We start from the raw sequence: 10,838 nt of genomic DNA, 5'->3' as shown, positions 1-10,838 counted from the left end.
TCCAGGCATTGCTCTGTGGATAAAGACAAGAACCCTTCACCTTGGCCTTCAAAGGTCTGCAAAATTTTGGCCCTGTCTATTTCTCCTATATGACCTTCTGGATTTCTACACTCTGAACATACTGGATTTCTTTATTTCCCACACTTCTTACTAACACAGAGCCTTTGCATAGCAGTCCTTTTTGCCTAAAATGGTCTCATCCTTTCTTTCCTTCTTTACCTAATCAATTGAACCTAAAATTCCTCAGCCTGGGAACAGTCTTTCTCTCTACAGCGAGAAGGCCTGTACAAATGCAGATGCTGTTGGGGTGAGGAGCACACTAATTGTGTGATGGTGTATGTGTCATATCCTGGGTTTCCTACAGATAGCATGTCTTGATGGAGGAAAAAAAAATCAGAATCAATGACTGAATTTATAACCATTATTCAAGAACACTGACTCCATAAAAATTCCAAGTTTTATGTAACTCTCCCTCCTCAGAATCCCATCTGATCTGTATTATGAGGTAAATACGATTATCATTCCCATTCTATGATTGAGGAAACTGAGACTAGGAAAAGCTGAATAACTAACGTAAACGCATCGAGGTGGTGACTGGTTGGCCTGGAATTCAAACACAAGCTCTGTTTGATTGTAGAATTATAGCTCATTCCTGTTACTGCTCAGCTACCTTCATGTGGAAGAACAAAAAGACACAAGCATAGGGTTTTAGATGCCAGCGCTAACAGCTATCAAAATTCAATACGACTTCTTGTGTCTAGCATTGTAAGTCAATTGTTTATCTGGTGTTAAAGGAAAGCAATCCAATAAAACTTGACCCAATGACAGTGTATCACCATTAGCCTCCAAAGTGTTTTATATAACTGGACATTGCTTGTTTCCACTGGAACCTCCCAATGGAAGTTTCTTGATCCTTGGGTGATACCCTGGAAATAGCAGAGTGAGCAAACCCCACCCACAGAGAGGTTAACTCTGGCTTTCTTGCCATGTTTATGGCAAATATTAAAGCCTGCTAGTATTAAATGGCAAAATTCATCACAACTAATTTCTATTTGTCATCTATTAAGCTACATTGTTTTGTCCTCAACGTCAGGTTAAATAATGAACCTCTCACAATGGAGTAAATTAACCTCCACTTTATGTTCATGTCATTGTCAAATGGAAACATCACTTGCACAAATGAAAAAGATTCATTAGTAACACGAATGCACAAGCTCCACTCTAGTAAAAGATAAGAGCGATTGAGACCTTGTCATAATGCACCGTCACAGAGCCCCTGTTATTTATGATGCTTGCTGTAATCTGTGGAGATTATTTTTGGCAATGGCAATTAGCCCACAGTTCATCGGGGCAGTTATGGGGCAGAGTGTGCCTTTGACAGGTATGTTGCCCTGGCTTCAATGGGCTGTGATCCTTGAGAAATGTAATCCCATCTACATGCTGCCAGGAGTTCATCTGGCTTTCTTGTCAGAGGAGACTGGGGATGTAAGCTATGCATGGCCAGCTACTTCTAAATGCTCAGCTGCCTGACATGAGGGACACTTCTTGTTCACATTGCTGCTTGATTCTGAAAGGTCACGGCCCTTGCTCATAGATAGGATCCAGCATCATCTGTCTTTCCCCTGATTTCCTTCATACCTTGTCGGGACAAACATTTCTCAGTTGTTCAGATCTTGGTTGTCTAAATGGTAATTTATTTGGATCCTTTCCTTCTTTTTTGTTTCACTTGCTCCTTCTGGCCATTTTATGGTATGTTTGCCTTTTCTTTAGGAAGCAGATAAAAGAATAATGATAATACATTCACATACTGGTGGGAATGTAAATTTGTACCCCCTTTCTGAAAAGCAGGTCAGCAAGGAGGTCAGCAAAAAATGTAAGTACTGTTTGACCCAGGTGTGCCACTGCTACGATTTTACCCTAAGGAATCAAGTGTGTGCACACACATAGATTTAGCAGCAAGTCATCTTCATCTTAGAGGGGCTTAAGATAGGGAGAGGAAAAGATGTGTGTATTTGGCTACCTTTTCTTGCTGCAGTAGTTTTCTTGAAGACACAGTTTGGGATGGCTGCTCAGGCCACAATTCTTCTGCTGGTTCTATCTTGGCTAATCCTCTTTTTTGGGTGGTATTCCATTCTCCCATTGGCCATGGGGTGTGACCTATGTGATCTAGGCCTGGCCAATCACAGTATTCATTTCTCTGACCTCAACAGTCGGTTCAGGTGTGGGCATGCAGACCCAAACCATTCATCAGAGTTCTTCCTTGGGATTTTTAGAAAAAAGAAGCTTGGGTGATAAATGCACTTTCTTTCCATTTTTGTTTGTAGAATTGTAGGGATGTGAGCTATCAGCTGCCTGTGTGTTTTCAAGCTTGTGGCAAAGGCATAGTGGCCAGTGAAACGGACATCTTGAGTGAAGTATTTGCAACTGAGGTGTGTGTGACATGGTATCTCAGTCTGAGGCAATTATAAGGCCTTTGATCTAAATGAGCCACATTTTCCCTTAATTCCTCTTGAAGTCGAACTTTGGAAGCAGTGACATTCTCTTCTTTTTTGAGTAGGGCCTCAGTTTCTCCATATTGTAAAATGAACTCAACAATACTGATCTGTTCCCACTAAGGGGTGAAGCAAGGTTGTGTGAAATAAGAGTTCATCAAATACTCTGAGATCTTGGACTGAAAAGCACCTGAAGCTCTAAAGTGCAATTAGCACTTTGCTCTTTCTTTTTCTTTTTTCTTTTTGGCATAAAGTTTTGAAAAAGTTACTTTAAAATGTTCTATTAAATCGATTTTCAGGATCGTGAATGCTGGAAGATTGACAGCTCTGGGAAGAGCGCCATCTCTCAAGTGCGCATTTCAGGAGTAGCAGTGAGTTGAAATTGCCCCCCTCTCACTACCTTATGAAGCCTCTGCTGACATGACGTGATGTGCCCAGCACTCAGCACGGGAGGGAGATGTTTCCGTGACTCCTTCGGCTCTCACTTTTTTTTTTTTTTTTTTTTTTGCTATTTCCTCCTTGTTGCTGTGACTTCATGGCACATCTTTGTGAGTGTGAATTGAAGCACTTCTGACTTGTGCTGTCTGGGTCACTGAATATGGTAACTAGGGAGAACTGGGAAGCAAGTACAGATTGACTTCAACTTCCACTGTCTGACTTAGGGACAGATTGTCTGCAAAACCCAGAAACAGCCCCACTGACAAAAGTGAAGGTGAAAGTGGAGGTTTTTATTGCCATTGGCCATCATGTGTTTACACAGAAAGCAAAGTACAGTTGGGCCCCTCAGAGAAAACCAGGAACTGAGGGGCCTTTGTGTTTTTCAAGCATCACAGAGTCTCTCTCATTATTACTGGTCTTTCTGCCCCAGCTCTCCCTGATTGCACAGGGTCTGAAAGGACCTGTCAAATTCTACTCAGTCTCTACTGTCCTCAACCCCTACAAACCCCCTCAGACATCTAACAAATGGAGTCTCTCTATGCTTCTTGGTTCCAAGGAGAGAGAGAGAGACAGACAGACAGAGACAGAGAGACACAAAATAACAAATGGTTCAGTGAGCTCATGGATTGTTTTAAAGTGTCATTGGGTCAAGTGTCATTCCTAGTCTAATCATCTGTATCTAGAGATGGCTGTGTGGGACTGTAGAGGGGAGAAGAATAGAAGGGGGTGCCGTGGTAGGCAAGAACAGTCATTACCAGTCCATCTTTCAGTTGATGGATGGCTTTGTAATACAGTAACTTGCTAGGCTGAACCTTGAGCCCCCAGATCCTCTTCTTGGTATGTGTTCAGTTGGGGTGGGCCACAGAGAGGATCCTTATGTGAGATTTGGAGGTTGGAGATGAAGCAGTAGCCATTCTGTAGTTTTCACACATTATGCCTTATCTGAAGGATCACCTCCTTTGCATGAAGCAGCAGTCAGGCAGGTCTCCAACTGTTCCTTCTTCTTGGGGACCCTCCTTCAGTTTTTCTAACTCTTGGGCAATGTGTGTGTTTAGATCCATGATGAAAGACCTTGGCTTCTGCAGGAGGTCCACACCATCTAGGTCAGAAGCGATGAGAACTTACATGGGCTCCAGTTTTTCCTCGTGGGCTCCAGCTCATGCAGTGGCTTCCAGCTTGTCTTTGTTCACTTTATGTAATCTTCCCTTCCCTGGCTCTATGATCGAGCACGAGAAGGAAAGACCACAGCTTTACAAAGTCTGTTTAACAATCTACCACAATTATGTAAAGTTAAATTCCTATAATATATCCTATAATATGTACATATACATATATACACACATACATATCCCTTCTCCTGGTTCTGGTTCTCTGATTGAATCCTGACTGGTAACAGTTGATTGTCAGCATCCTCACCCAGCTGACAGTGATTCTTTCTTTCTGACAAGATGCTCAGTGCTGCTATCTTCTTTTTGGTGTCCAGATTTTCTTCTTTTTTTAAGATTTTATTTATTTATTTGAGAAAGAGAAAGAGCACATGCAGGTGGATGGACAGAGGGAGAGGGAGAAGCAGACTCCCCTGCTGAGCAGGGAACCCAGTGTGGGCCTTGATCCCAGGACCCTGGGATCATGACCTGAGCTGAAAGCAGTTGCTTAACCAACTGAGCCACCCAGGAGCCCCAGTGTCCAGATCTTCTCTTCAAACTGTATTCCTTGGGGAGATTTCTTGTACTTTTTGTCTCCTTTGTATTATCCTCTACCTATGAATGAGGTAAGTTAATTCACACTGATGTAGTAGGAGGTGATTGAATGGTTGAGGACAATCCCCTGAAGTCCCGCCTAGTCTACATTTATCCCCTGAGACTCCTTTCCTTGCTCATTGCAGTACAACCAGAATTCCTTCTTCCAGTTCTTTGAATATGTCAGTATCATTTCACATTTGTCACTTTTTCATGTGTTGTTTCCTCTACCTAAAATGCTCTTCCTCTGATTCTTCTCATGTCTGTCTTCATTTCATCTTTAAGTCTCATGTGAATGGACTCTGCTTGAAGAGGCTTTCCCATGTCACCATATATTAAGTTGAACTGGCTGATGGGCAACAACTGTGTGGACCATGGTCTTAAGAAGGATTCTGAGGCTAAATCTATGCCTGCAAGGAAAAGGTGCTGTGATCAGTTAGGGATGCCTGCCACAGGTATGGGATAGAACACTGAAGAATCCTTCCTGTATATTTTTCTTCTTTGGCTGAAAGAATTTTGCATTAGCTAAAGCCCAAAATTCTGGCTGTGCTGCTGACTTGCTAGAAGATTTTTACTCAGTTATGTGACCACTCTGCCTGAGCACCCTCACCAACAAGTACCCGCAGTCAACTCAGATCACCAACACATGTGGTGGTGGTGGTGGTGGTGGGGGGTGGGTGTTCAATAGATAAATGTGAATATTCAATGACATTTGGAGTTCTGAGAAAGCAAGAAAACTTTAATGCCCTGTTTTTAGAAATAATGACCCCTCACCTATATTTCTATGCAAATGTTTATAAGAAATATTTATAGAAAGGCTTTTAAAAAGCTAGAAAATAAAAAAAGGAAAGTCTTTGGGAAACACCTTCTGGCTGCTTCATTCTCTGAGGGTACTAGAGAAACTGGGTATGTCTCTGGGTTGTGTGGTTACTAACCGGATTGTGACCTTTGAGCAAGTCCGTTAACCTCTCAGGGCATCAACTTTCTAATCGGTAGCAGACATATTGCACTTCTTCTAAGATATGGTGTCAAACTTCCTGTAATAAAAATGTTGGCAAGATGGAGAGACTCTGGAAAGTGGTGAAATTAAAGGTAGGAGAGAGATTCTCTGGGGAAAACAACGGGGTTTGTTGGCTGCTGATGCAGGACTGCAGTGTCGCTTTAGGGAAGGCAGGGAATCTTCAAATCTCTTTTCCCTGGTGTCTCTATCCAGTTTTGATCTGTGACTTCAAATTAGTGTGTGAATGACAAGACACTACAAAGAAGCATTAGGTGCTTTTGTGGCAGCCTTCATGTGTCCAGAGTGGGAGAGAGGGCAGGACTGGGGATCAGCCTTGGTCCAGAGAGACGCTGCTGCCTGCCAACTGCCCCTTGGGGAGCCCAGCAGCAGTCTGGGGAGTTACATGACTCCAGGCAAGTCTGATCAATAAAGGGCATCCTTACTATAGCAACGCAGCACGGTGGCAGGGCTGCCTGTGGATCACGTGCCCCTTCCCCAGACACTGTGGAGTTTGGAGCAGACAATTAGAAGTTGGGGGCAGCTTCTCTCAGAGGTCGAAAGCTGACAGATGAGCAAAGAGCTTTTCTGCTCTTCATCCCATTGTGGGCATGGAAGACTTTTAGCCCACTCACCTTTGGTATTAGCCCTTCTTGGATTATATCAGAAAAATCACAGAAAAAGCTTAGGAGTAGAAGCATGGGGATGTCCACAAAAGGAGGAAATTCTCTCATTAATAACAACAACAATAATGACAGCGAATTTTTATTGTTTGTGTGACTCCGATTAATGTCTGTCTCCCCCTCTAGACCGCGGCTCCCTGAACACAGAGACAACGGGTGTTTTCACACACCCTTATGTCCACTGAGTCTTGTGGCTCAATATATATTTACTGAATGAATGAGTCAGCTGTTTATTGCAAGACTGGCACTACAGCGAGGCTTTAACATAGAACTTCTTGTTCAATCCTCGCAAGGATTTTGTAAGATAAGTATTATTATTACCCCCATTTTATTGACAAATCACAAAGAGGGCATGAGAGTTAAAGCAAGTTGCCTAATGTCAGCAAGAAGTGTCTATGTTCTTATAGGAGGCACCTTGGTTTCCTAACTGTGACAGTAGCTAGCTTTGGAGTTGGATTATTCTTTGCTGTAGAGGGCTGTCCTGTGCTTTGTAGGATGTTAGCAGCACCCCTAACCTCTATCTACTAGAAGCCATTAATACACCTCCTCCTCCCCATTTGTCTCTAGATATTGTCAAGTGTCCTCTTGGGGGAAAATCACCCCCAGTTGAGAGCCACTGTATTAAAGGAAAGCCCAAACTGGGCTAGACTCAGAAATATAGTTTATTTTGCCTGTCCTTCACAGTGTGTATGAACTGATGGTGTGCTTGTTACACTTAATATAGGTGAAGGTGTTGCTTGGTGAAGCTTTACTGGGGTCTTCTATAAAGCCACTTACAGGTGTTTATGTGTGTGTGAACAAGGGAGTCATATCATATCAGCGCTTTGGGGTTATGGGACATTGGTTATAAACTGGCAGGTCCCTCATCCTGGAACCTGGGCGTAGGGAGAGGACTCCAAAGGGTCTGTGAAGTTACTTCTGAGATTCACGTTAGCTCTAATATAAAATTGCAACTGTCCTAGAACGATGATTATAGGTAGCCTGATATATAGAAAGAGCAAATACTTAGGAGACCTTTAGACTCTGATGTGAGTTTTCATGGACAAGTCATTTAATTTCCGTGAGCTTGCTTCCTCATCTGTAAAATTATGGATTCTGGGAAGATTGCCTTCGATGATGGTCAGTTCTAAGCACTCAGGCTGACAACGGCTGCTACCTGGAACTACTGGGTATGTGTGAAGACAAAGGAAATGAGCCAATCCAACTGTTCCTCAAAGATTACATATTTATTCCTATTCCTGTTCTCATAATTTGTAACCTGCATTGAGTATTTTTTATGTGCCATTATTCTAAGAGTTTCGTATGTATTAAATCAGTTAATCCTCGTAATTCCTGATAAACACAGCCATGTAAAAATGCTTGGCTAGCTGATCACAAAACTGGATTCCAATGTCTTTTCCCCGTTGACATTGTTTAGAGAACGTGGTTGAAGTTCAATGAATTATCAATTGAATTCCACCAAACAATTTTGTTCCTATCTGTTGGATACAGAATTCGGGGACCAATATTTTTTATTCCATATAACATATATGATAGGATAGTTTCATAATTATTCTTGAAGCAAGTTAGGACCTTCATGCTGATGGGAGAAGCAAAATAATTTCATGTGATTCTCCCACAATACAATACATATTGCGTAATTTTCCTATTGAGAAGAATGATGTTTTCCAGATGCAATCATATATAAACCTAATTATGAAATGCCCACCAGGGTATAATTTAAATTAATCTATTCTGCTTTTAAAAAATGCATTCCTTCCACACTGAGATATTTTATTTATGCTTTAGAAAACTATATAATTTGAATTTTTAACTATCATGCCTAATTCCTCAAAGGAAAGCAATTAGTCATTGGAACTTCTTTCATTTGCTGTAGCAAATCTTCTATTCATTTTTAAATTCTGCTCAATTCTTCCTGTTCTTTGAGTTTGGAGGTCCTACAGTTCAGGTAGGGATAGTAGTGTTACAGCCTGTATTCCAAACTATTCTCTTCTACCACTTTGCTTATGGTGGTTGTTTACAAACTTTTTCATGTCACATCACTATCAATAAAACATCTTTGAGCATGCATCTCTAATGTATGCACAATTGTGATAAATTATATACATGTTGCTCACTTGCTGTATATTGATATCAGTAAAGTTCCATTTGTTTCCTTTTTTTTAATGAAAATAAGGGTAAAAACAAGCTGTACTGTTTCCATACCTGTTTGAGTCATTTTCCACACATTCCATTTGAGAGTCCACTGTGACAAAGAAGAAATACAGTCTATTTTCTTATTTCATTAATGGGGATATTATCAATCTTGCTTATTTCACAGAGTTGTGAAGAGTATCAAATGAAATAATAATGAGCATAATAATGATATCAGTTAGCTATTGCTGTGTAACAAACCACCCAAAACTCAGTGGTTTAAAACAATAATTATTTAAGAGTTTATGATTCTGTGGTTCAGCAGTTTGGACTGGGTTCTTTTGCCAGGCTTAACTGGACTCATTCTTGTGGTCACATAGGAGTTGGTGGCTTAGGGTAGGCTGGTGATCCAGCGTGGCCTCATTTGCGTATCTGGGGGTTGATATTGGCTGTTGGATAGGCCTCCATGTGGTCTCTAATCCCCAAGGAAGCTAGCTTGGGCTTCTTCACATGGTGATGGGTTTATCCCCAAAAGATGAGAACAGATGAGAATCCTCTTAAGGCCTATGCTTAGAAATGATAATGTTACTTCTGCTGCATTCTACTGACCAAAACAAGTCACGAAGCCGATGCAGATTCAAGGCATGGAGAGAAAGACTCCATCTCTTGATGGGAGCTGCAGAGTGCTTGAAGCTGGGTTATTTTAGTGATTCTTCCAAATAAACTTAAGATATATTGCTATACTAAGATGTTCTTAATAGTTTATGTTGAAAGTCTTCATTTAGAGGACTTACCATAAGTTTTCAACTGTGTTTTGCTAGAAGTTTCATTCTTCTTTGCACCAAACTATTAGATATTTTAAATCCATAAATAATCATCTAGTGCAACCTTTTCTTTGACAGATAGTGAAAGTGAGGCCCAGGGGACATTTGTTACTGTGATTATTTTTGCCTCATATACTTTCCAAAGATCTGAGTAGGCTTATAATAGAAAATACAGATATAATAGAAGATGGATACATGGGTACAAATTTTGTTTGTTTGTTTGTTTTAGTTTTTTAAGGTAAGATGGAAAGAAGAATGGTTGAATCAGAAAGTCTAGGCTGAGGAAAGCCATTACAATTGGGGATAAATATATGTTCTAAGCTTTCAAACATTTAGGGCCAAAGGACAATATGTCTGCATAGCTATTATTATCCAGTGAAATACAGCATTATAAGAGAAAACCTCTTTTATTCCCTAAATTTGAACTTGGGAGGGGATTTGCCTCGAAGGTATTTGTATAAGGAGCGTCATATCTTGATTGCTGTTGTTATTATGAGATGTTTTACATATATCTGTTTTTTATGCTACTTTTCCATGAGAGAATTATGCTGAGAGTAATAAATAAGAGACTATAAAAAGAATTTGAAAAAGAAAGCAAATAAAACTTAAAAAATAGAATTATTGAAATGAAAAACTTAATAGGTGAATCAAATTGCAGATTAGATACAATTAAAAAGCAAATTCGTGGATTAGTAGATAAACTTGAAAAAATTACACAGAATGCAACACAGAGAAAGAGGTGGAAAATGTTAAGAGAGAGAGTCATAATTAAGAGAATCTAAACTATGTCTAAACAGAGTTCCAGAATAAGAGAATATGAAAGGGGGTAATATATGAGGGGATAATGACATAATTTTCCTGGAGTTAATAAAATTTTCAGATCAAGAAAGAATAATGAGCAGGATAAATAAAAATAAATCTGTAGCCAAACATGTAATAGTAAAACAAAAAAATCTTAAAAACAAACAGAAAAAGACCTCCAGATCATCTATACATTTAGTTTTCATTTCTACAAATGAAAAATAATTAAAAAACAAGGACTGAATTTCAATAGCAACAGTGGAGCCCAGAATATCTTCAAAGACTGAAAGCAGAAATCTGTCAGCCTAGAATTATATATCCAGTTAAACTATCTTTCAAGAATGGTTGGGGGGGGGGAAAAAAGAAACATGCATACAGACAAAAACTGAAAGTGTTTATAAGCTACTAACAATTCCTAACAAAATCACTCCGAGGGGCACCTGGATGGCTCAAATGGTTAAGTGTCTGCCTTTGGCTCAGGTCATGATTCTGGGGTCCTGAGATCTAGCCCTGCCTTGGGCTCCCGGCTCAGCGGGGAGCCTGCTTCTCCCTCTCTCTCTGCCCCCTGCCCCCTGTTTGTGCATGCTCTCTCTCTCTGTCTCAAATAAGTAAAATCTTTTTAAAAAATCACTTTGAAAGGATAGACTTTGGAAGAAAGGAAAATAATCTCAAGAAAAAAGATTGAATGAGATAGCATAAGCAATTGAAAAGAAAGCAAGAAAGGAGAAAAA

At 40.3% G+C, this 10,838-nt stretch overlaps 1 long non-coding RNA gene across 1 annotated transcript in view; it reads left to right on the top strand.

Annotated features, from left to right (window-relative positions):
* The first annotated feature begins 2,800 nt into the window (after positions 1-2,800).
* The window catches only part of LOC123788628 (uncharacterized), a 173,774-nt gene continuing 165,736 nt past the window's right edge, over positions 2,801-10,838 (top strand). Inside the window, exon 1 of the long non-coding RNA XR_006778553.2 lies at positions 2,801-2,863. This is a non-coding gene — a long non-coding RNA (uncharacterized LOC123788628). The remainder of the gene's footprint in view (positions 2,864-10,838) is intronic.

Source organism: Ursus americanus, chromosome 15 (assembly GCF_024610735.1).
Source record: "Ursus americanus isolate L20-20 chromosome 15, mUrsAme1.1.p, whole genome shotgun sequence".
In the NCBI taxonomy this organism is placed as follows: Eukaryota; Metazoa; Chordata; class Mammalia; order Carnivora; family Ursidae; genus Ursus; species Ursus americanus.
Note: the sequence above shows the minus strand (reverse complement) of the source record. Positions and strands in the feature narration are given on the sequence as shown.